The 27,158-nt window shown below is 48.3% G+C and overlaps 1 protein-coding gene across 2 annotated transcripts in view; it reads left to right on the top strand.

Annotated features, from left to right (window-relative positions):
• FOXN3 (forkhead box N3) overlaps positions 1 to 27,158 on the top strand; it is an 884,367-nt gene that overhangs the window by 36,683 nt on the left and 820,526 nt on the right. For both annotated transcript variants that reach the window (XM_078660028.1, XM_078660029.1), the window contains exon 2: positions 19,805 to 19,893. The gene's annotated coding sequence lies outside the window, so the exon portion shown is untranslated. The remainder of the gene's footprint in view (positions 1 to 19,804; positions 19,894 to 27,158) is intronic.

Here is a 27,158-nt window from a genome sequence, read left to right as displayed (position 1 = left end):
CGCCCAGGAAGGCGCGCATCCTGCTTCCAGACCCGCCCCCGGAGGTGCGCATAAGGCCAGCGCGAGCCCCGGGGGAGCGGGGGACCTGGCACATCCTCTGACCAGAGGGGTCACCTGGGGGATTGTTGACTGTTGCAGCCCGAGCGCTGCTCCCATTCAGACACCGGACCTTGCAGCCTGACGTTTCCCGATCTCCGCGGCGAAGCGGTAGATCGGGAACTACAATTCCCTGCACCCCCTGCGCCCAGGAAGGCGCGCATCCTGCTTCCAGACCCGCCCCCGGAGGTGCGCATAAGGCCAGCGCGAGCCCCGGGGGAGCGGGGGACCTGGCACATCCTCTGACCAGAGGGGTCACCTGGGGGATTGTTGACTGTTGCAGCCCGAGCGCTGCTCCCATTCAGACACCGGACCTTGCAGCCTGACGTTTCCCGATCACCGCGGCGAAGCGGTAGATCGGGAACTACAATTCCCTGCACCCCCTGCGCCCAGGAAGGCGCGCATCCTGCTTCCAGACCCGCCCCCGGAGGTGCGCATAAGGCCAGCGCGAGCCCCCGCGTCGCGGGACCGCGCGCGGGCTAAGCCCGGGCAAAGGGCGGGCCCTCTGTGGCCCTCAGAGGCCAGAGGAGGACGGGACGGGCCACTACACTTGGTTTTACTTCAGGAGGAGGTAAAATCAGATGCTAACCTTTCCCCCTCTGTTGTTTTGATTTGTACATTGTTCCTATCGGTATCCTGTTTCCCAACCACGATGTCAATCTGGGAAGAATTGAATGCCATGTGCGGTACAAACTATGCCCAGGATTTATTAACTCCCCCCATAGTGGTCAGAGACAATGAACTAATAAATTTCACACCTCCCGCATCCCCCGAACCAACTTTCTCTAGCCCCCATTTATCCGCCCCAAACCCTGTTTCACAAACTTCGGATAAAGTGGAGACTCGACCAAACGACCCCGTATCCCCCCTTCATTTGACCCTGCTGGCCCAAATCGAACGAATGTTAAACAGTGCTCTATCACCACTGGTCGCAAAAATTTATGATCTGGGGGAGAGGCTGACCAGGATCGAAAACACTGTAATAAGGTCCCTCCCACCAAATGCCAACACGATGATATCCACATCCTCTACCCTTACTAACGTTCATGAAAGGCCTATGAATAATGCTTCTACCATACTTCCCACTTGTGACCCCCCTCCTATACCACCCATCCTAAGTGGTAGCAACGCTCCTCTTAATACCACTCATAGACTCCTGGAAAGAAGGCATCAATTGGACCTACCCCCGGAAGCCGCGCCATACGTTACCGTGCTCTCTGGGGTCCCTGAACTCACCCCGGGTAAACGTGAACTACAGCAGGACCTAATGAATAAAGCCATTTTCTGGCTTAAAAACCATAGACCTTTACCATCTGTTTTAGACGGCGGGATATTGAGCGTCAGGAGGGTGGGGTGGCTTGGTTCCCTGCCCAAAAATGTTCCAGGAGATCTGATTTTAATTAAGTTTAAGGACAGAAACATTGCTCCCTTTTTACGTTCTACCCAACACAAGGTTGGAGATGGCTCCATCCGTATCTGGGATCTGCATGACTTTTATCCCGGCCCCGGTGTACCAAATTACTATCATACCTGATGACAAAGGAGGATTCTGTGTATTTTGGATTGGGATCTTGAATAGTTTCATTCGTCAAACTGCCTTAGCTTGTCCTAAACAGTTTGTTTTTTCTTTTAATTATGTTTTGATTTGCTGGATTGGTTCTCTGTATGTTTGCATCTTTTCTCTGCTTGCTTTTATGGTTTTAAATTCAAAAGCCGAATAAAGCTTATTTTGAAACTTTTGAAACTTTGAAACTTTGAAACCCTATCTGGTAACACACCGGACCTAAACCCGTCCCCGTCACAATCACACTGCGACGCTCTGTCCGAGTTCTTCTTCACCAAGGTAAACAATATATACCAAGTTTTTACATCAGAATCTAATATCAGCAGTGCTTCCGCCCCCCTATCATCTTGGGAAATACCATGACTAGTTTTAAAACCCTAACCACTGATCAAATTAAGGTCATTGTTAGTTCTATCAAATCGGGATCAGCTCTGGATCCCTGTCCCACCTCTGTATTCTCCAAGGTATCGGATACAACTATTCCGATTATTACTCATGTCTGCAATACGATATTGAGCTCTGGGACTTATCCTGACTCCTTAAAAAACACGCTGATCAAGCCTTTGCTCAAAAAACCAAATCTAGATAAGGAGGAATTGAAAAATTACCGGCCTATAGCGAGTCTCCCTCTATTAGCTAAAGTGACGGAAAAGGCCATGAACCAGCAGTTATCTGAACATATAGAAAGAAATAATCTGCTTGATGATACTCAGTTCGGTTTCCGTAAGTACCATGGTACGGAAACCGCCCTTATCAAAGCAGCGGACGATATCAGAATCATCCGTGACCAAGGAGGAACAGCACATTTGGTACTCCTGGATCTCTCTGCAGCCTTCGACACGGTCGACCATAAGATCTTGGTCGACCGTGTCGGAAGGATGGGTGTTCAGCTTACTGCGAGAGATCTGCTAGCCTCCTTTCTGGCCAACAGAACACAGGCGGTCACACTGGGACCATACCATTCTGCCAAACTGTCGCTACCGTGTGGGGTTCCTCAAGGCTCATCCCTAAGTCCGACACTATTTAACATCTATGTGTCGGACCTTGCTACTGTCATCAAAGCATATGGGATGAGCCTAACCTCATACGCAGATGACACGCAATTGGAGTTGGCCATCAAGGGTGATGGGCAGGAGGTGGCAGAGCGTTTTCAAAATGGAATGACCGCCATTGGTGAGTGGATGGCAGGCAACTGCCTGAAGCTCAATTCCGATAAAACGGAGGTTGTCATTTTTGGAACTCTCTCCCCGGCCTGGTCTGCAACCTGGTGGCCCCCAGCTTTCGGTACCCCTCCATGTCCTACTTCTAAGGTCAGGAACCTGGGAGTAACCTTCGACGACCAGCTCAACTTCATGGCACATGCAAATAAGGTAGCGGCCTCTGCCCACTATAAACTCAGAATGATAAGAAAAATCACTCCTTTTCTGCCATACGCGGCCGCCAAGACCCTGGTTACCTCTTTGGTTTTAACATCCTTAGACTATTGTAATGGACTCTTTCTTAATGCACAAGCTCGAGTCACAAAAAAGTTGCAGACTATACAGAACGCGGCAGCACGCCTGTTGTCCAGAACACCTAAATTCGCTCCCATCTCAGATACCTTGAGAACTTACCACTGGTTGACCATCCAAAACAGGATTAAGTTTAAATCTCTGTGTACAGTTTATAAAATACTGCGGGACCAAGGACCTCGCTTTCTCAAAGACCAGCTTATTCCTTATAACCCGGTTAGACAGCTTCGATCTACATCCCTTAATCAACTAGTGGTCCCACGTTCCAGAACAGTCTCCTGGGGTGATCGCCGCTTTTTAGTCGCGGCTCCTAAGCTCTGGAATACTCTGCCACAACACATAAAAACCAGTCCTTCACTCCTGCAGTTTCGAAAAAGTCTGAAGACGTGGCTATTCAATCAATAACATGGCATATCAATCTGCATGAGCCTTTAATCATTGGGGAGGGACATTGCTGTAGTCTAGCGCCGAGACGCCAACGGGTATTCGTTCGCGCTCTATAAATATCAGTAAATAAATAAATAAATAAATAAATAAATAAATAAGGTTGTAAATTCCATTAAAGTCATGCACATTGCTTCCAGTTAACCAGCCATCCAGTGTCTTTGCTGTGTAGTCTACAAAATCAATCCAGGATTGGTTCTGGGTTTTGTGAGCCCCCCTAAATCTAATTCTGTACTCCTCGGTGGTGAGTCCAAATCCCTCAATCAGAGTGCTCTTCATGAGATCATAGGACCCTGCATCTGGCCCAGAGAGGGTCAGAAGCCTGTCTCTGCAGTTACAAGAGAACAGTTCCCACAGGAATGCCCCCCAGAGAGGTTTCTTTACTCTTCTTATTTCACAAGCCCTCTCAAAGGCTGTGAACCACTTGGTGATGTCATCACCTTCCTCAAATTTAGGGACAATCCCTTTGGGGATTGTAGGGTCAGAAAGTTCTTCCCCATCCTTATTTTTATTATTGCTGCCACCATTGATGGGTGCTAAACCCATCTCTTTCCTTTCTTTCTCTAGAGCCAGGAGTCTGGACTCTAGATCCACTCTTTTGGCCAGATTTGCTAGAAAGCTGTCCTCTTCACTGGGGCCCCCCCAGTGAACTCTCTGGTACCTGGTCCACCTGTGTGGCCCCTAGGTTCCCAGATGCTGATTGTGGAGTTCAAGGGTATGGGGGCCCTTTCCTACCTAAAGATGATTGGGGGGGGGACTATCCTCCTCCTCAGACACCTCTCCCCTTTTTGTCTGGTCTTCACGTTCAGAGGGGTGACTGTTAGCATACTCAGCCAGGAGCTCCTGGAGCCCTAGTTTGGTTGGATGCAGGCCCATTGGTATATTTTTAGGTTTGCATAGGGACCTGTGCAAGTAAGGTGTGATGTCGATCTCCTCCACCAGGCCTATGTATCTTCACTAATAGCTGGGTTCTGTTCACACTTTCTAACCTAACAGTTCTAACCCTCTACCCTAACTATAGTGACTTTTATTCTTCTAAAATTCTAATGGGACTTAAGCAAGGCCCTACCAGACTTCCAGTATTTTGGAAAAACCAATTTCAGAATTCTAAAGGCAATTTATGAGTTCTGTCGTGTGATCAGATGGTAACCAAGTAGTCCAAATAAATGCAGGTTTGTATCCCACCGCTGCCACCAATGTGAGAAAGTGGCTCTATATATATTGGACCAAAGTAAGGTACAGTGTGTATAGAGTCCACAATCCCCAGAGGTATAACAGAGGTTGAAGTCAGCGCTGACCTTACTCTCAAAAGTGGTAGCTTGGTCGAGCAGTAAGGCAGTACTAGAGGACAGTGTAAAGCATTTGTTCTACACACTCAGTCAGCAAAAGGTTTCACACACGCATGGACTGACTCCAGGCCAATTGTTTTTATATCAAAAGATATAGTTGTTTTATTTTTAGAACCCACAGGTATCAAAATATACTTTTCTCAATATGAGTATTCTCAGGTCATTACTTTGCAAAGAGGCAATAAACTTTGTAAATACAATAGGTACATTGGTTGCAGTAGGCAACACAATTCTAAACACAATTTAACATTGAGCTCAATGGGTTTTTCTACATAAGTGCAGCTGATTACTTTATAGATTACTTTTGTAACTTCAGGACTGGATCCTAGATTCAATCCTGGGGTCTAAGCTGAAAACAGTTTAGTAAAAACGTTTTAGTTATTGCAATGATTTTTAAAGAATATGAAGGTATTTTAAAAGTTGACACTTAGAAACTTTTCAGTGAAAAACTAGCAATGTTATCCAATGGAAGGAAATTCCAAACACAGGTAAAGTAGGTTCTCGTTAGTTTTGTAATCCAGTACTGGACTCCTAGGTTCAGCACTGGGGTCTCTACCTAAGACAGGTAAGTAATTACGTTTTAGTAGTTGGTACGATTTTTAAGGAATATTTATTATTTTCAAAAGTAGACAGAAGAAATTTCACAGAAAAACAGTCAATGGTTTCCTATGGAAGAAATGTAGATTACTAGCAAACACGGTTGTGATTACTTTTGCGGTTCAGTACTGGGCTACAAGGTACAGTACTGGCTTCTCCCCTGATCACAGGTGAGTAATTCTAAATTCGTTCTGCGGCTGATTTTAGATGAATAATTTAACATTTCAAAACTTCACAATTAGAAGAAATTTCACAGAAAAAAAAGTCACTGGTATCCTATGGAAGAAATTTAGATTTCTAGCAAACACGGTTGTGATTACTTTTGCGGTTCAGTACTGGGCTACAAGGTACAGTACTGGCTTCTCTCCTGATCCCAGGTGAGTAATTCGAAATTTGTTATTCGGCTGATTTTAGATGAGTATTTTAAAGTTTCATAACTTCACACTTAGAAGATTTTTCGAGTCAAACCAGTCAATGTTATCCTATGGCAGGAAAGTGAGTCATCGGTTTTCAGGTGAATACTGGACTGGTGAAGTTAAGGTTCTGGGCATAGACTCAGGGGTCCCCCAGGGTCAGGTAGGTACAGTTGGTACACCCTCAGCGGCACAGGGGCAGCCGGGTGCAGAGGTAGTTAGGCCCAATGTTATCCAATGAGAGGCAGGGGGCCTTCGGTTGGTGGCTGCTGGCTAGCAGGCCACGCTGATGTGGGAGCTGGGCTCCTGGTTACTTGCTCAGGCAAATGGGGAAGTAAAACAGGGTACAGGTTGCACTGCCAGGGGCACTCGGGCGGCTGGGTGCAGGGTGCTTTTGAGCCGTCGGGCGCTCAATGTCATTCAATGGAGATCTTGAAAAGGGAACAAATGCTTCAGGCTCGGGGAAGGAGGATCTTTTGGAGCGACGAACACTTCAAGGGGTAAGTTGGGATCTTGGAGGATAGGTAGGCACCCAGGAGTTGGGCACAGGGGGCTGTGGGGCGCCGGGTGCAGGGGTGTCTTTTGTGTTCGGTAAATCTTACCCCCTGCTGGTCGTGGTCGGAGGGGTCCTTTGTCCTGAGGCTGCAGGCGTCGGCGGGGTCGGCGAGGGGGGTCCTTGGGCACTGGATTCCAGGTCCGAATAGCCGGGGTGACGTCCTCAGGGTCTTCATTCACTCCAGCACAGGCCAGGCTTGGCGGGTACAGAGTGTGCAGGGTTCGCGGTTCCGGGCTGATGCCAGGGCTTGTTAATTGCTTTGAGCAGTACCACTGCTCGTGGGAGACCCAGGTAGTCAGAGTCACAAGGCAGTCAGGTCCTCTGGGGTTTTTGAGGTTGCTGCCCACTGGAAACGCTGGGGTTTATCAGGAGCAGGTTCGAGGGTCGACAGGCCTGTAGGGCCGGGGCCAAATCAGTTGGTGTCTTCCTCTTTTTAGCAGCTGCACAGCAGGTCTTCTTGTTCCTTGTTCTTCTTTCTTTTTTCAGGAATCTTGATCTGTGGAAATAGGTTCAGGGTGCCCCTAAATACTAAATTTAGGGGCATTACAGGTAGGGCAAGGGCAGGGACCAATGGGTCCCTGTCCTGGGGTGGGTACACCCCCTAGCATGCTCCTCTCCTGTGGGAGGGGGGCAGGTGCCTATCTGTGATTGGGCAGGGCTCCCCATCTTCAAGATGGCCGGAGCCCGGGGTCCTGCATCACCTCGCCTCTTCCACCTGAGGGATGGAGTTGGCACAGGCTGCCACACCCCCCTGTCTGACGTAGGGTTTCCCACCAGTCTTCCCGCCAGAGTGGGGGTCAGAACTGGTGGGGGCCAGTTGCTGAGTACAGCAAGTGGTCTGGAGAAGCTCACAAAGGCAGAATGCCTTTGAAGCTTCCCCTGCCCATCCTGGGGGAGGAGACTTGGCACCTCGTCCCAGGATGTGCATTGTTGCCGGCCCAGGAGAGCAGGAGCTCTCCACCCAGGGGTCCAGCAACATGTCTGCTGTGTGGCAGTCTAGGCAGCCTCTTAGACAAGACGTGGATTGTAGGTTGGGTTTCAGGGGGCATCTCTAAGATGCCCTCTGTAGTGCTTTTTATAATAAATCTCACACTGGCATCAGTGTGGGTTTAATGTGCTGAGAAGTTTGATATCAAACTTGTCAGCCTTCAGTGTAGCCATTATGGTGCTGTGGAGTTCGTAATGACATCCTCCCAGCACCATATACTCTTAATGGCATCACTGCACTTACAGTGCCCAGGAATGGCCTTGGGTACTGTAGGGGCATGGGGCTCATGCACCTGTGCCCATACCACTGGCATAGGGCACCCAGCTAGAGGGGTGGCTGATGTATGCCAGGGCAGTGGGATTGGCAGGGACCCAACACACACCAAGGAAAAAGTGCATCAGGTATCAGGCAAAAAGTGGGGGGTACTGCAACAGAAACTCACTTTCCTACAGTCCCACTCATGAGTGATTAATAAACTTGTTATTTATTTCCAACTCCACTACTCTATTTTGTTGGTCTTTGAACCCGTAGACAAAAGGGTGACCCTGCACCAGTGTACCCCTAAAAAAGGGGTACATTTCCACAGTAATACTGGTATGAACCTAAGGAGGTTAATGCATATTGTGTATGAGGTGAAACAGAGACGAGGAATTGGCTCTGGTGTCAATAGACCTCGAAAAGCCTTCAATACCATAGATTGGGATACCTATTGGAGTTGCTGACGGTGGTGGGTTTCGGGACATAGTTTTGTCGCTGGGTTAAACTTCTCTATTCCAAGCCATGCATGCAGGTCCGTGTGGACCTGAGTAATTCAGGAGTGTGGTCATTGGAGGAGGGAACTCGTCATGGGTGCCCGCTTTTACCCCTGCTCTTTCCCATTGCTATTGAACCCCTGGCGGTCTGAGTGTGAAGAGACGTTGAGCAATGGGGCATCCATATTAGTGGAACCCCGCACATGATATCACTGAATGCGGATGATGCCCTCTTCTATATAGCCTCTCCCCGCGTGGCGTTGAGTAGGCTGCTGCGACTTCTGGAGGACTTGGGGGACTTCTCTGGTCTGCACCTCAATCTTCATAAATCCTTGCTCTTTCCTCTGGCACGTGTGGCTCCCTGCCCCTGGAGCACCTCCCTTATCTTGGGTTACGCTGGGAATGGTCGAATTTTCAATATCTGGGTGTGCAGGTGGTGGTTGAGGATGTCCAACTATTGCACCTTAATGTAAACAGGGTTCTGGCCGCACTGTGGCGTTTGTTGACCTTTTAGAATTCATTGCTTGTACTGCCTATTCTCTGTCCACTGCTCCCCGTCGCCCAGCGGATCGACCGGCACAATCAAGCCTTAAGATCTGCTATCTGGCACTGACTCCCATGAGCCGAAATACACTCGAAATACGAGTTCGGTTTTTTCCTTGTCTAAAATTTTGGATCAAGGCCAACTAACTGTAAGTACACAGTTAGGACACTGGGGCTGAGGGTTGATTACACCTTAGCGAGTGTATACCGCCCAGGTCTCCTACCACCTGGTCCTGACGAAAACCTGGCCCTTCCCATTACAGGTTGAAACATGTAGATCATTCACATAGATACTATCGGTAAACCTAACCAACGGAAGTATCACAATACTGTTTTTAATACTGTCAAGTAGCTTCGGAATAAAGTTTTTCTTTGAAGTTATACTTGGGGAGTTTTTAACTCACTTTTTCACACTGCACTCACTCAAATTACCTGCTCCACTGTAATCAGGTGTAGCAGCACACCCGGATGGCATTCGGCCGTCCGGGTGGGACCCCGATGATGAATCATGTCACCAACCAGGTTGGTGAGTGAGGGGTCTTCTAACAAAAGAACAACTTTCTTTTGGACTTTCCCCTTTTTCCCAATAGGACCTCTTCGGGTTGATTGGTGATACTCTTCATTTTGTTTATATATATCCATTTGTAACTTCCCATGAGGACCGCCCCTTTTACTTCAGTTGTTACAAAGTACGTCTTTAAGCTATATTTTCTTTAATGAGTTTCTCCTACTGCAGGCACAACCTTCTTTCCTGCAACATTCAGCGCGCCATGCGCGCTTTCACAGGGCGCTTTTACAAAAAAAACATTTGTCTGTCAACTTGCTAGTGAAATGCTTTTTTTGGTAAAAGCGCCCCATATTGCGCTTTCAATTTGATAGCAGCCACGGACCTTTCTTAGGACAAGTGTCGTCTGCAGAAAGGGGCGTGGCCTATATCAACGTGAAAGTGCAGGATGGGGTGCTTGTAATCAACAAGCATTCGCAATGCAATACGTCTCGCGTTTTAGAAACTTCGACCAAGCGATATTGTAATTGACAATGCCTTTCATTATTGCAAGTTATTTAATCACATAAATAAAAGGCATTGCAATTTCAATGCCAGTAGCTCAAAACCTCGCAATTGTGAGACCTATTGCATTGTAAATGCTTGTTTAGTGTTTTCCGTATGGCCGAAGAGATGTGGTCATACAGTGTTTTTCCAGTTTACTAGGGGATTTTGTCCAGAGGTTTAAGGGTTTTCTGATGTTACTGGTGAAGGGAATTTGCATGCTAAATTAGATAATGTCAGAATTTTCAGCAAAATTAAATAATGTCAGACCAAAAGATAGGGGTGATGAGAAGGTTCACAATGTCATCCCCACCTGTACACTCTTATATATCTTACCTACTTGACCAGGTGTCTCCAACCAGTTGGTCGCAAGCTACCAGTAGCTTATAGGCACCTTTGGAGTAGCTCTCACGCTTGAGTTTATTTTTTTTTTTTTTGTAAAATTTTTATTTTGATTTGCAAAAAAAAAGAATAAACAGACAAACATCGGGCTGCGGAGGAACCGCACATTACTCCAGAACAGGGCAAATCATTGTGCATGCATCAGCAGTGACCCAGACTATATTACAAGCATATCCAGGCCAGGAGCGAGACCACATAGTAATTAGGACCACAGTACCAGTGGCCTACAAGCCTAGCAGTAGGCCAGGCCATCCAGGATAACCAGAGCTGCAATAAGCTGGGCCCCAAACCTCCAGGTTCCATACAAGCGGTGCAAATAAGCAGCCCGCGGACCCTCCACAGCCCATAAACCATGACAACCAACTGCCCCATCCCACCCCCACCCTCCCCCCTGGTAGTGACGCCATTCACTCATCATTCATTCCACATCCATATTACACTTGAAAGAGGTGCATCGATCTCAATGAAGCCGGACATACCGCCGAGGGTAACCCCTTAGAGAGAAAGTCCACCAGGGGACCCCACTGATATCGGAAGTTCTTATACTGGCCAAGGAAGATGTCCGCCACTCTTTCCAAACTGAGCAACCTCCAAAGTCGTGCATGCCATAGTGACACTGCCGGGGCATCCTTCTTTTTCCAGGCCGCAGCCAGCGTGAGTTTCGCAGCACCTAGGCATAGCCACAAAATCTTCTTATCGGCCCTGGTCTGATAGACAAGGCCAGGGTCACGCAGCCCCAGCAGAACACAAGCCATAGACTCATCAATGGGATAAGTCAGCACTTCCTTTATATGTGAGAGGATTTCCTCCCAGTACGGACGGATCACCGGGCAGTCCCACCAGATGTGGCGGAAGTCCCCCAAAAGCCCGCAGCCCCTCCAGCACTTATCCGAGGTCGCCGGGAAAATGCGGTGAAGCCTAGTCGGGCACATATACCATTGCATGACCGTCTTGAGGTGGGCTTCCCTCAGGTGCAAGGAATGGTTAAAGGTCGTCAGGTCTCGCCAAAGCGCCGACCATTCCACATCCGAGATATCGCGCCCCAGCATTTCTTCCCATTGCCCCATATAACGAGGTCGGGGAGCTACCGTCGATTTGAGCAACAACCGGTATATGAAGGAAATGGCCCCCTTCATGGCGGATGTGCGTAATATAAAGGTTTCAAAAGGAGTCGGCGGTCTCGTAGCCGCCTCCATCACCCCAGGTGACGTGGCCCAGTGAAGCAGCTGAACATGCCGGAATCGTTCAGTCTGGGGGACCCCATAATCTCTCACACAGTTAGCGAAAGTTAGGGTGTCCAGGCCGTGGAACAAATGGGTCAACGCCCGACACCCCCCCTCCCTCCACACCGCAAACGGCCCTTCATGAAGCGCCGGAGGGAAGGCCGGGTTGTAATGCAAGGGCGTAAAGGGCGAAGGGAACGTGGTCCAACGGTCGTCCGCCGCTAGCGAGTCCCACACCTTCAACACTGTGCTCGTAGGAGTGCATATATATGCGTTGAGAGGTCGGTCCTTCTTCGGTTTCCAGGCTAAGTCCCAGATCGACCTGCCGGCAACGCATCGGTCCATATGGAGCCAATGTTTCTCGGAGGTCTGTTGCGACCACTCCACCAACACTCGCAGTTGCGCCGCTTTGTAATATAACTGCAGGTCAGGGAGCCCGACTCCACCCTCAGGTCTCGGCCGACGGAGAACCGCATAGGAGACCCGTGCCTGACCCCCTTGCCAAATGAAGCGCAATACTTGAGTCTTGAGCCGTCGAAAGAAATCGCTGTCTATGGGGATAGGCAATGCCTGGAACAAATATAAGAATTTAGGGAGGAGAACCATTTTCACGGCATGAATTCTGCCCAGCCATGACAGAAATTTCGGTTTCCACCTGTCCAATTCCGTCCGGGTCTTCGCCAACAAAGATGGGAAATTGGCCTGGAACAGCCCGCCCACTGTCGGAGTCAGATGGACCCCTAGGTAGACGATCGAACCAGTGGCCCAGGCCAGCGGAGTCAGCGGCCGTACCCGGTCCCTCTCGGCCTCCGAAAGGTTAAGATTCAGGATGTAGGACTTGCTATAGTTGACCTTAAAACCGGCCACGGCCTCAAACTCCAGTAAGACCTCCCTGATGAACTGCAGCGAGGTTTCCGGATCAGTAATAGAGAACAAGATGTCGTCTGCAAAGAGCGAAATCTTGTGCTGTTCCCCCGCGAACGGCAGACCTCTGATCCCGACGTGCTCCCGCACCGCTACCGCCAGCGGCTCGATGCTCAGCGCGAACAGCAGGGGGGACAGCGGACAACCCTGTCTAGTACCCCGAGCGTGAGTAAAGAACGCCGACGTATGACCATTCACCGCCACCCGGGACCGGGGGCAGCAGAAATTAGCCTTCACCATAGTGATGAAAGCCTCCGAGAAACCAAAGGCAGTCATGGTATTAAACAGAAACCCCCAGTCCACCCTATCGAAGGCCTTCTCGGCATCCAGGCCCACTAGGACCGCCGGAATACGAAATCTTTCTGCCTTTTCTATTAGATGCACCACCCGACGAGTGTTATCATGCGTCTGGCGCCCCTTGATGAAGCCAGACTGGTCTGGATGGATTAGCGCCGGCATAAGGTCTTGTAGCCTACGCGCCAGGATCGCCGAGTATAGTTTGGCGTCCAAATTAAGAAGCGCTATCGGGCGAAAGGAGGCGCATTGCGCTGGATCCTTCCCCGGCTTCGGCAAGACCGTAATCATCGCCTCCGCCAAGGAGCCAGCAGAGGAACCGGAGGAGGCCATGTCATTAAAAAGGGTGACTAAGAAGTCGCAGATCTCGGAAGCGTAGGATTTATAAAACACAGCGGTGTAACCGTCTGGGCCAGGTGCTTTGTGAAGCTTCAAGTTCGCAATAGCATCTAACACCTCCTCCCTGGTGATCGGGGCCCCTAAAAGCTCGTTCCATTCCCTGGACACCTGCGGAAGGTGCATACGCCCCAGGTACTCCCTCTGGGCAGCTGCTCCCAGCCTTTCCCCCCCGTATAGATCCGAGTAAAAGCGTCCGAAAATGGCCGCCTTTGTTTCGTCCCGGTGCTGCAACTGACCCACAGAGTCGCGGATCCCCCCAATGTACTCACGTTCCCGCCTGTCGCGAAGCTGTCGGGCCAGGTGCCTCCCCACCTTGTTACCACAAGAGTAGGACTGTCGGCCCAATCTCAGTAGCGTGAACTCCGCCCTGTTATTGTAGTGCGCCCTCAACTTCCCCCGTACCGCCGTGAGAGGCCGGAGGGTCACCCTCGAGGGGTTAAGTTTATGCGCCCGCTCGAGAGATGCCAGTTCAGCCTCCAGTGCCTCCCGATCCTTGCGGCGCAACCTGTTGAGGTGTGCGTTAAGGCTCAAGCACGTGCCCCTAACGGACGCCTTAAAGGCATCCCACGTGTTGGATACAGAGGTATCGGATGGCGGATTGAGGGTAAAGAACTCCCTAATGGCCACCCGCAGCGCCTTGTTAGACTCCTCGTCCCGAAGTACCGAAGCTGGGAAATACCATTTCCGTTGCCCGGTATCTGCCGACGACCAGCGCAGCGTAAGCACTAGCATGCTGTGGTCCGAGACCGAGATGGGCAGGATGGTGGAGTCAAGAACATCTCCTCTAAGAGCCTGGCTGAGGAATACATGATCCAATCGTGAATATGAGTGGTGTACATGAGAGAGAAATGTGTAATCTCTGGACGTTGGATGCATAAACCGCCACCCATCAACCAACCCCATTTCCGTAATCTTTTGCCGTGACAGCTCAGAGAACACACCAGTATCCGCCCTGCGAGCGCCTGAACAATCCAGCGCCCTGTCCCACACCAAATTACAGTCCCCCATGAGGAACAACCGCCCTTCCACAAAATCACTCACTTTATGCAGCAGGTCTTGCAAGAACTTATTCTGGCCAGTGTTAGGAACATACGTCACAACAAAAGTACAAAGCCTCCCCTGCACCAGCCCTTTCACCATCAACCAACGGCCCTCCCTATCCGTGCGTACCGCCACCGGTTGAAAAAGTAGCGAAGTATGGAAGAGGAGGGCCACCCCCTTATGCTTTGTGGACGCAGAGGATCTGTATATTAGGGGATATGCCTTATGCTTAAGACGCAGCTCATCTTTGCGTGCAAGGTGAGTCTCCTGAAGTCCCACTATGTCCAACTGGTGGTCAGTTATATACTTCCACACCTTTTGCCTCTTCTGCGGGGAGTTCAGCCCCTTAACATTCCAGGTCCCTAAGCTAACAGGCATCGTGAGACACCAAACTAGACTCCTCTATGACTCTGGAACCCGCCCACCACCCCCGCCAGAAGGAACCCTGGTCACAGCACATAAGAAAAGCATACTCCCGCCAACCCTCCTCCCCACATTCCCAACCTCGAACCCCACACCAAATCACCCCGCAACTCTCAAACCAACGGCGCCTCCCATCCACCCTCTCACCACCACATGATACAAGCCACAACACGTCCGCGTCACCACCAGAACCCCCCCACATCCCCAACCCCAACACCCCAAACAGCCCCCCCAAGACCCTCCCCCCCCCGGAAACCCCCACACACCCCATCCAAAGTCCACAAAAGTCCTCCCAGGGCTGGCGAGGAGACAGCAGCCGAAGTCCCCTGTAGGCCGAAGGAAAGGGAAACAGTGAAAGTGGAAACAAAACAGAAACAGAGAAGAAAATACTCATCAGTCCCAGTGGTCCACAGGTCACGAAGTTACGACCACGTCTGGGACCGGTCGGGAAGACCATCTCGGTTCCTCCCAAGGTCACGGTCTGGGGAGTCTTCTTCGAAAGTACATCCATTCACCCAGACCGGGGGGGTCCATGCCCCTCCAGCGCCGATCCGTAGTTTCAAGTCACCGTCACGCCGCTCCAGAGCTGGCCTGTGACGCCGGCACCGTCGCTGAAACCACTGATGCCACTGCACTTCCCCTCTCCTGCTGGCTGGCATCGCGGTCCGGGCGCCCCCTCGCCGGAGAGGACCCTACTCTATGCCACGAGGAGGACCGACGTCGCCTCCGAGATGGGGATGCATTCGACCCCTGGGACGGGGCAACCTCCTCCAAACCCAAGAGCTCCTTTGCCTCCCGAAGGGAGCGCATCTGCATCAGCCGATTCTGCCACCTGAAGATGATCCTGAACGGGTGCCCCCAAGAGTAGGCGATGTTGCGTTCCCGCAAAAAGGAAGTCACCGGCCGAAAATCCCTCCTCTTCTGAAGTGTAGACGCTGCAAGGTCCTGGAAAAGCTGAGGATGATGGCCCCTAAAGTGCAGCGAATCGATGGCCCTAGCCTTCCGGAGGATGCGCTCCTTCAATTGAAAGTCATGTACACAGACAAGGATGTCAGGGGGCGGCCCCCCCCCTCTCCTGGGCAAACCAACGCGATGAACTCTATCCATCTGGATATTCTTCACATCGTCCTCATCCAGAATCTGCAGCAACAGCTCCTGCACATAGCCTCGCAGGTCTCCCGACTCACCATCCCACGGTACCGCTTTAATGCGAATGTTATTCCGCCGGGAGCGGTTCTCAAGATCTTCCATGTGTGCCTGCAGGTCCAAGTTCTGCTCCGTGAGGCGAATGACATCTTGCTGGAGTAAATGGACATCATTGGCCGTGCTCAAATCATGGTCCTCAAGAGTCGCCACCCTTTCTCCAATCCCATCAACATCTCGCCGTACTTCCCGGAGATCAGAGGCCAGTTGCGCCCGCAGCTCAGAGATGTCCTCCTTAATGGAAGCAAAAAGTTCGGTCATAAAAGCCTTAGTGGCCGGGGCCTCGTCATCGGACATCCCGGCCGACCCACCTGCTCCGGGGGATGCCGGCTGCTGCGACGATCTAGCTGCGCCGTCCTTCAGCACGCGTCCCTTGCGGGCCTGGTTAGCCATAATGAATGCCGGGCGCCTTCCACCAGAGCAAACGCTCCACTGATCACCACCAGAACCAAGCAGCACCCAGATCCGGGCCTGCAGACGCAGCAGTTGGCCCCGGCGGGCAGTCCCACTCAGTGTCCGCCACACAGCTCCTGGCCAGAGGCTCCCAGCGAATCCCCGGCGCCCAGACACCAGGAAGTAGGGGTGCGCAAAGCCCAGTGGTCAAGAGGCCCCCAGTCAGCTACGAAAGCCCTAGAGAGGCGGTACACGAAGGCAATCCAGACAGCAAAAGTCCATGAGCGAGCGCCATGCACTCAAACAGCCGACTGAGCCAGGCAAAATGGCGGCGCCACGCTCCTCGACCAGAGCACCTCCGGGCCTCCAGGTATGCACCCCCAACAGCACCCCTAGTCCGCACCAGCTCGCAGCGTAGGACCGGAGCCTCCCCTGGAAGTCCTGGCACAGGCAATGGAGTCCAGCAGCTCTTGACCTGGCAAATGCGGCCTCTGGGAAGCGCCCGGGGCCTCTACCACACCTCCTGGCCGGTGCTCCCGGGCCCCCACACTTCTCGCCAGTCAGGACCTTCCGCCGCGCGGGTACACCCCCACAGCCAAGCGGCGCCGTGTCAGTCCATAGAAGGCCTCCAGGGCATGCACCACCCCAGGGGCAGTCACTAGGTCGCCGCCACACCAGGAGCCGGCAGCTCCCCCGACATGTCCCTCGATGGGCCCCTTCGGCCGGCCGGGCTCCCTCCGCACCTCCCCCGTCCAGAGCGGGGGGTCACTCACCAGGACTAGGTTTCCTGGGGTCCTCGCGGAGCCCGGTCCTCGCTGCTCCACAGGTGCACCTCCGGACCCCGGCGGGCTCAGCGGCGCCTCCCCACACCGAGGCCTCCGGGACCTCTCTGCTCTCCAGGTCGCCACTCGCCGGCACCCTCAGGCCCCACCGGAGATCGCAGCTGCCCCTCGCCGCCTCCGCCGACAGCCCGCAGCCCAGGCGGTCCGATGTCAGATGACCCAGGGCGGGGCGGGGCGCAAAATGGACCTCCTCCGTCGCGGTAGGCCCCGCGACTCGCCGGGCCGGCCTCCGCAAATCGAGACCGGGGATCCACAGGCCGCAGAGCTCCGCCGGTCCCGCAGCCTCCCTGAGCGATCTCTCTCCTCGCCGACGGCACCGCGCTCCACCGCAGTGTACCGGCGACCCCCGCCACCGATTAGGGGCCGAGCTGGGCACCAGGTGCCGCGCTATTAGCTGCTTTGCCGGATCGGCGCCGGAGAGACAGGGAAAAAGCGTCCTACTCCGACGCCATCTTGGCCACGCCCCCCTTGAGTTTATTTTTAAATAATCTAAGGGACATATTTTCCTTTTAAAGTTAAGGGACGGCTGTGTTAATTTTACATTATTATAACCAGACTGCAGATAGCAGGGTCTGATAATAAGCAGTGCTCCAACAGATTTATGTCCCAGTCTGGGTCACAGAGGTGAAGAACTGACACACTGAGGTATTTAACTCTTAAATAAAAGTCATTGTAAACTCAATATTGAAGCATGAGAACAAATGATGCTTTTAAATGGGAGAAAATTTACCAAATAAATGACGTTGTCTTCATTTTAATTTTCTTCCATTTTAAAGTGGCGTATTTACAAACAGCAAGCCTCTTTAAGGAAACATAAAGGGCCTCATTACGATGTCAGTCGGAAAGCATTCTGACCGACTCGGTCTCAGAAACGTTTCCGACCGAATCGGATTCAGGGAGTCCGACCGACTACGATGCTTCCAAACACCGTACGGTCGGACTCCCATTGAATTCAATGGGAGTCTTTGTTCCGACCGACTACACAGGCTCCCATTGAAGAAAGGGGTGGGAGGGGAAAATCGTGCACCCATTGGAGGGCACCCCAGTGTGCCTGCCACACTGAGCATGGTTCAAAAGAGGGGTCCCATGGGTATCCCCACTTACCCCATTTGGAAAGCTCCAGGTGTAGGGGGGCCTGCTACGGGCCCCCAAAGTCAGTCCCGACAGCCAATCTGTGTCGGAACAACCAATTCAGAAAGGCTGACCGAATCTGACATCGTAATACGTAGGTCGGAAACGCAGCCTGTAGACCTGTACGAGTCGGCTCCGAACGACTCGGTTCCTTCAAAGGCCGCTTGGAACCGAGTCGGAAAGTCTGAACGCTTTCAGACTATCGTAATCAGTTGGTCAGAAGGCTTTCCAAATCGGTCGTAAAGAATGGTTCCAATTGGATTCGGACGACCCAAATGCCATTTGGAGCCTTTCCGACCAACATCTTAATCGGCCCCTTAGTCTTAAATGTTTTTCTTCACTTTCGAGTAAGCCAAATACATCTCAACTTTTTATGAAGCATTTTTCATCACTTTAAATTCCTCCCATTTAAATAAATAGCTGTATTTTTTCTGTTATAAATTTGGCACCATGTCTACAGGCCACTGGGAGCAAAATGACTGCTGTTTGTAAATATGACACTTGGAAATGGGGGAACATTTAAATGATGAGTTTTATTTAATCCATATAAACATAAAGTTAACCATATAAAAATAAAAATAACTCTTCAGTTTGTGATTTTTTTCCATTTCAAAGTGTCGCCTTTACACACAGAAGGCATCTTACCTCCAGAGGCTGGTAGACATGGTGTCATATCTATAACTGAAAAATACAGCCATTATTTTAAGTGGGAGGAATTGAAAGTGCAGAAAATGTTCCATATTATCGACTTTTTTACATAACATTTTTCTGCACTTACAAGCTTCTCCCATTTAACAAAAGAAATAGCTGTATGTTTGTGTTACACATGTAAAAGCTTTATATGGCAAAAGGTATGTTCTATGCCACAAGTACACACAACACAGGTTCTCCGTCACTCATACGCACATATTCCATTCCTACGCCACATGTTCACGCATCCCCAAAGTCCATGATCTCACTGACGCACATGGCAGCCCTGTCCTAGTGCCTCTAACCAAAGTATTTTGTTCAACCCATAGTATCTGACTCTACGAACATTAGGCTTAGCCAATGAAGCTGAGCTTGGGTGTCTGATAATGCACGAGTTGCATAGCCTTCTGTAGCTCACAATGTTTTCCACCGATCAGAAGTAGCTCTCACTACAGAAAAGGTTAGAGAAACCTTAACTAGACTTATTGAAGAGAGGGTCACATCAAGAACACTTCCTTGATGACTTTGCCACTTTATTTGTTGTGATTATCATGTCAACCCTTTTGATGTGAACTTCTCCGCTGGAATTTGTTTGGCTCTTGGAGCAGCAATATTGGTCAAGCTTAAGTGTCAGTCTTAAAAGAAAGGTCTGCATTTGCTAAACAGCACAACCAAACAGGAGAGAAGTGAAATGTATATGAACATTCATATTTTTCAGCAAACTGCAGTGTGATTTCAGCTAAACAACTGAACTTAAGCTGTGTATGTTCAATATCAACCTCACTCAGCATGTTAACAAAATTGTTTACCCTAAATGTACATATGACCGCTAAAAGTACACTAAAGAGTATTTTATTCACCGCTATAAAGCCCAGTATTAGCTGCACTTTTTTGTTGTTAACCTTAGTGATTGAAGTATGTCTTTATGTACGTAAGGAAAATTCGTAGGAAATTGATTGTGTTCTTGTTTTTGTACAGCGCTGACAAACAGAAGCCAATGGCACAGCTTCTCTCTGCATACATTGCTGGTTTGTTTCATACTTTGGAGTGCTGGCTTAAAATAGGAGGTAAGCATAATATCCAGTTAAAAGTTACCTATCAAGGATTGTGTAACGATTAAAGTAAATTGTTTACTTGCAATGGTCTGATAGGGTTTTTTTACAGGTCATTCTGTTTTCCCTTGCTGGAGTTTCCTGATCCCATGTGGGTTATTCCCTTGCCCTCAACAGGCTAGTCTCTCATTAAGAAGGTAACCTTCTGTGGGCAATTTCCAGAGCTCATGGTGGATCTTTGTCTTGACCTGGGCAGTTCTATCCTTTGCTCTAGGTGAGGCATTACCCGGCTTTGGGTGAATCTGATCACCACTCTTAAAGTTTGTGTCCGGAACCCAGAGAAGAAATTCTCTATTTCCATGTTTAGCTGTTCTATTTTCCTTGGGTAAGTCTTTCCCTTGTCCAGAAGCATGTCATTTGTTTTAACCTAGACAGGACTTACATTTTCACCCCGGGCAGATAATCCTCTAACTTTGGCAGGTAGTTCTATATCCCGAGGCTGATGTGTTAGCGCATTTGTGTTAGTTTTGTGGCAGAATGTGCAAACGTGCACATGTTCAATATGAGTTCAATCAAAATCTCAGACTAATGTCACTTGAAACTTGACATGTTAGCCATTGCCTTCTTTGGGCAGTTTAACGCAGCTGATGTGTTTAGAAAACTCAACAAGTGACTGATGCCAAACACTTTTAACTATTAGGGGGAGAATTTTTTTTAAAATGGACATTCCTGCAGTGAAAATGTGCTTTCCAGCTCCTTTGACAATGCCACGAAATCGCTTGATGGGGGCTGAGGTAGTGATACGGTGGGTTGTGTAACAGTGATCATGTATAATGTTTCTTTCAGACTGTAAATATGCGATTTGGTTGTTTCAGTTGCATTTACTTACCGCATCATTGATGGTGCTCGATGCCAATTTCTGTCAATTTAAAGCATGGAATCGTTTTGACAAAACGAACCAGATCATTTAGACCACTGGGATCTGCTATTTGGACCTATTTTTGCATTGGAACACGTTATTATGAGTCGTGGAAATTATGCTTGGTCAATTTCTGGCATGTGCTGCACTGTTGCCACCAGCAGGATCAAAACATGTAAAAATGGGGCAATAACGTCTGCTTACCAGACACAAAATATTTGCATGCATTATTGGTAGCACAAATCAGCAAATCAAATATAATTTGCTCTGGGGTGTTTCAGAGCCCAATTACACTCATCTGGTCAAAATGACCCCCAAAGTGTTCCAGTGCAAGAAGGCTGCCGTGCTTTTTAAAGACTGCAGGGCTGACTTCTGGACATCCTTATTCAGAGGGGTTTTATCTTTCTGGTTTTAGCTTTCTTGCCTTTATTGCGTTGGCGTTAGATAAATGGGTAAGTATTGATCCTTTTAAGAAATCTGATCTCTTTTATCTTCTGCACTGTAACATAAATTGGATTGTCGCAGAAGTAAATTAGGCCACCAGCTCTGCAGAATGCAGTGTGTTATGCAGTCTGGGCCGGCTCTATGATAATGCTGCAGTAGTACATTTATGTTTTAAAGGCCAAACGTTTGATTGGATTCTGAGCCGAACAAGTGGTAGAAATGGAATGATTCTGTGCAAGCACAAAGTGTACAGCGGACCGGGGTTCCACTCTAGCTGGGGTTCGGCCACGTAGCACCGCCAGTAATTGAAATGTCAGCTGGCCCCGCCACTATATTTAGACACCGTGCAGAGCTGAGAAGGTGGTATCTGCTAATTGCATTGCAATGTATCTTTAGAGGTTATTTTTATATATATATATATATATATATATATATATATATATATATATATATATATATACACACACACACACACACTCATATATGTATATATATACATATATGTGTGTATATATATATATATATATATATATATTCAGCTCAGGGTTTCCACCTTGCTCACATTAGAAACCACGCACTCCGGGGGTAATTTTCTCAGATGTTTCTTTATTCTATTTGCAACAGACGCGTTTCGGCGCTCCGCCTTCCTCAATGTTACAAACATTGTGAGGAGACGCCATGTTTTAACGACAAACTCTGCGTACGTTAGTAGTGAAAACAAACAAGGGACTATAATCAATCGCCATATTGGGATCTCTTCATATTACACATCACGTTCTGTTTCAGTAAACAAAGTATTAGCCTCGTAATACTGCTGTAATGCATATAGTTACGTTATAATTTCCTATTGTCATTTCATAATCAAAGAAATATTTACATGCACAATTAAAATCATATCAAATCATTTTGGTGCATAATCGCAAAAACATGCCTACACGCCGTGTATCGGCTGCACAGCAAAACATTCTCTGAGTTATTTATTTACCCAAAGTACCGACTCTGCCGCGGTTAGTTAGTTCTACATGCATGGTTCTTATATCCATTTTAGACTGCAATTTTGATTGATAGTTGCAGTGCCGATTACTGGCAGAGCCATCTTGGTATCCATACCCAGATCAAGATACTTCATTTCGCCGTATATCGGCATAGTCAAATTACTTCAACATTCATCATGACGTTGTAGTTAATTACGCCGTGGATCGGCAAGCCTCCCTTGGCACAATATTGTTTTCACAAAACTAATTTTCCCACTTATTTCTTACTCTAAATTTCAACTTTCATAAGTTCAAGAATTTCATTACGTCATGATGAATGTTGAAGTAATTTGACTATGCCGATATACGGCGAAATGAAGTATCTTGATCTGGGTAGGGATACCAAGATGGCTCTGCCAGTAATCGGCACTGCAACTATCAATCAAAATTGCAGTCTAAAATGGATATAAGAACCATGCATGTAGAACTAACTAACCGCGGCAGAGTCGGTACTTTGGGTAAATAAATAACTCAGAGAATGTTTTGCTGTGCAGCCGATACACGACGTGTAGGCATGTTTTTGCGATTATGCACCAAAATGATTTGATATGATTTTAATTGTGCATGTAAATAATTTCTTTGTTTATGAAATGACAATAGGAAATTATAGCGTAACTATATGCATTACAGCAGTATTACGAGGCTAATACTTTGTTTACTGAAACAGAACGTGATGTGTAATATGAAGAGCTCCCAATATGGCGATTGATTATAGTCCCTTGTTTGTTTTCACTACTAACGTACGCAGAGTTTGTCGTTAAAACATGGCGTCTCCTCACAATGTTTGTAACATTGAGGAAGGCGGAGCGCCGAAACGCGTCTGTTGCAAATAGAATAAAGAAACATCTGAGAAAATTACCCCCGGAGTGCGTGGTTTCTAATGTGAGCAAGGTGGAAACCCTGAGCTGAATATTTTCACGCACCCGCCTGTGAGTGCTCCCGAATCCTGCAGGAGTTTGAGCGTGAATATATATATATATATATATATATATATATATATATATATTTTTTTTTTAACAAGTACCATATTACAGCTAAATGCACAATAATGTTACGTATAAATAAAACAAATTTGGTTATACAGAATTAGATAAACGTTTGAAAAATAACACATTTGTTTCAAATTGTTTGTGCTGTTAGAGCATGGTGTAAACTTAATTGAAAGTAATTGAATGGCAAAAGACTGAAAACATCGAGGGATCTTACAGCTGCCTTGTTATTGTACTGTTCTAAATAAGTCTGAAAGCGAGTGAGCGGATGGAACTAACTGAATGGTGCATATACTTTAAGAGGGAGTAATTGATGCTCAGTGTGCCAGCATGGAGGGAGGTTTCAGAAAACTACTATCAAGCCCAGAATCCTCTAACAGTCATCCTTCAGCCCCCATCTCCTAACCCCTTCCTTCTCAGGTTCCCTTTTGTAAGTGCCACTCAGACACCTTACTCAGAATGTACTACTGCTCTGTTGGTAGTTACTAGCATTTGGGGAAAGAACTCTCCACCCAAAAAGTTCTGAGAGAAATTAGTTGTGATGGATGTGAGTCTTTCATAAGTAATAACTCCTCAATTATCTTTTTACTGGGACCCAAGTACCCCAATTGTAGTAGTGGTCTTTCTCAGGGTAGTGAAGCAGAGCAGTCAAATGCCTAATCAGGGGAGGTGGTGTAGACTAGTACCCCCAATTTGCCGGCATGCAACAATAACAGTCAATAAATTATTATACAGTCAGAGTTTTTTCTTTTAAAATGGAAAACTACTTTTATTACACACACTCTCTAAATTTAATGTATAAAATTACAAATATAAACATTCAGATAGATATCACATTACACCGCTAGTGGGTCCTAAACCCTATACCCATAGTACCCCCCCACCTATATCATATGCAACATCACAATAAAAGGGAGTGTCAGTTAAGCTAATGCAGGCCTACTGGCTTTGTCAAGGTGTCACCATATTGATAACATTAACAAAATGTCAGACGTCGTCTATGTAACACCATTGGAATTAATGAGAACAAACTTATTGGAAAGCATTCATTATCAATGTCAACATTGCAGTATCTCTAGTATTGTCAATAAAGCATTTTTAAATTGAAGACATGCATCAGACTCTTTCTTTATATTCTACATTCTACAAAGTGCAGCTATTGGACTAAACACAAAGGGCTCACACACACCAGAACCCAAGAGCAAAACCTCCACCTCCTGGAGTGCCTAAATCAAAGGTGAAACTCTCCAGACGGGATCATGGATTCAGTGCCTCTGGAGACTTACGGTGAATTTTGTGGCAGTCTCGGAAGGGGCTGCTGCACCTACTGAAGCCCCTCACAACATATTTAAAACGCCTTGATGGTGCCCCATGCACTTCTTGGAGCCACTACAAGGAGATTCACATTAGCCCCTCAGGGGCCTTATGGGACACACCAAGCCCATTTCCCTGAATATTTTATTGACAGGTGTGCCTGCTTTGTTTAGGCGACCTCCGCTGCTCACCACATGTTTGTGTTTTTGATTTGGGTGCTCCGGTCCTACCCGGGGTATCCACAGACTTGGCAATTTGTTGAGGGCTGCTGGCGGAGTCCGAAGGCCACGCGACCCTGCTGGCTCATCATGTGCAGCTCCTGTGCTGAGCGAGAGCCAGCATCTACTTTTTGCTCATACTAGGGTCAACATAACGCTGACCCAGAACTTTGTCCCACCCCAGGGTTATTCCAAAGGAATCGGGCAAAGCGCAACACTTTTGGTTGCTAATTTTTGTTATTTTACAGAGGCCAACTTCAAAGAGACATATGTCTGGACCCATATGGCGATTTTCATAATCTTTTGCTCATTTTGCTCCTGGTGACCAGCCTTAGCCAATAAGAGCATTTTGTTCAGGCCTCTTGGCCTTTGAAGGGCACTTTGCATGAGGAGCTGGATTTTTATTGCCCTGTGTGCCAGACCTGAGCTTTGCTTGACTCCTTGAACTCTTTTCATGCTGGTTGTGGGAACATCTTGCACAGTCCCTCCACAACCAGCCAGCAAAATACCCTGCCTTCTGCACTCTCCAGGCCCCAGAGCCTCCATACTTCTTGAAGGGCACCCCGTGGCAGCGCAGTTAAGGGCCAGGCAATAGAAGTCCTATGTCCTGGTTCCCCCTGTAGGTGCATTCCCCCAACTTTTTTAAGTGGGGGTGTAAAGTTTAAGGGACCAGACATCCCTGGCCAATCCTAGGATGTCACATCATCCCTCCACCCTTGTCCCACACTTCCTTTAAAGCATTCTGGGACAATCCAAAATTGTGACTGCAACTTATCTCTGGTAAGAGGTCCCCTGAGAGCCTCAGCTACAACCCTTGATGATACAGCTGCCCGATTCTTTCCCACCAAAACGTCAGAGGTGAACCCCTCCTGTGTTGGCCCCAGAGGTCTAGGTTTCCACCTTAGTACCAGTGACCCTCAGCTGTCTCAGCCCAGGTGCCATGTGACAAGCTAGTTATCAGATGCAGATTTCCTCCTGACCCCTTTCCTATGAACTGGGCACTGCTAATTGACCTTTTGTGTGGGGAGACATTTGATCCCAACTTGGCCCAATAAAAGTAATAAAGGCCTGGAATCTGTACTTAAAGATTGAGGAAGGCAGAACTCTTGGGGCGAGGGGGGAGTTTATACCTGATGATTGTCACTTTAAACAAATCGGGTGGGTACGATTTTGGGGACTGGCTCTGTGAATGTAGGTGAAAGAGTAGGATTTGGGGGAAGGTGTGAACGTGTATGGGACTGAGACTGAAGGGATAAGCACTAGGGGGATTGGTAGAACTCAAAAGCTGGTATGACTGTGAGAAACAAGGTTAGACTTGGAGGCTAAGGACTCGGGGAGAGGTGGGGTTCAGGGGATAGATTTGTGTTCGGACCGTTAGCAAATAGGAAGGGGTGAAACCTAATGAAGGCAAGTGGCCTATGAACGAGAGGCGTGTGGGTCTTTTGAGCACTGATAGTTTAGAGGACGGCAGAAAGTTCAACTGTACAAGAGCAGAACTCTTGGGCGGGACCAGAAATTACAGTGTTGAACTCAGTAGCCAGAGGGCACCAGGTTCTTAGATTGTTGTAGCCTTTATGCCACAGGCTCTATAGTCAACATACACGCCTCCCCTTGCAGTTCCAGAACACCATTCTTCTCCTGATCTGTTTTGCTCAAGGCTGCCAGCTGGAACTACTTCTGCTAGTCAGATAAACAATACAGTGGCGTCATTATATTGGTACTATGACAATGTGTATTACACTTCATTCACTAATCCAGTTGCATGCAGTATATGACCAGTATACCTCTGTTTTGTCTATAATAACATATAAGGCATTAAGTAAGTTACAAACTTTAAGTTTGGGCTTCTCTCTCGCTCTTTCTCCACTTGCCCTCGGCAGTGCCTCCAATAATAACTCGACTAAGTTGCAGATCCTTGAAGAAAGCATTTATCTTTCAATGTAAGGAGCACCCTTACAAGAAATAGGGAACTTCGATCTTCTTTTCAGCCTAACATGTTTCAGCATCTTCTACAAGTGTCACACTTTTGTTAATACAACAATTTCGTAAAAATGATACACCAACTTTTCCTCATATAACTTTATAAGTATCATTATTTTATTTTTTACTGTTGACGTAGGTAGTTTCCTTTAAATGGATCTTGTGGGAGCGCTTAATGAAAGTCACCTTTTCAAGACTGTTATATAATTCCCACTAATAAACCATCCAGTCACTGAGAGATGCAACTTACTCTGCCCCTAAGAGATCAGAGCACCATGCTTACATTCTGGCATGATGCTCGCCTATCTCCCCAGTGCTGCACTCCTGTAATACGAAGGCAACGCAACATATTTCTCTTCCTCAAATTTTCTTCGAAAAAGAA

The sequence above is a fragment of the Lissotriton helveticus genome, chromosome 9 (assembly GCF_964261635.1).
Source record: "Lissotriton helveticus chromosome 9, aLisHel1.1, whole genome shotgun sequence".
Taxonomy (NCBI): Eukaryota; Metazoa; Chordata; class Amphibia; order Caudata; family Salamandridae; genus Lissotriton; species Lissotriton helveticus.
The sequence above is the reverse complement of the archived record's forward strand: the minus strand, read 5'-3'. Positions and strand labels throughout refer to the sequence as shown.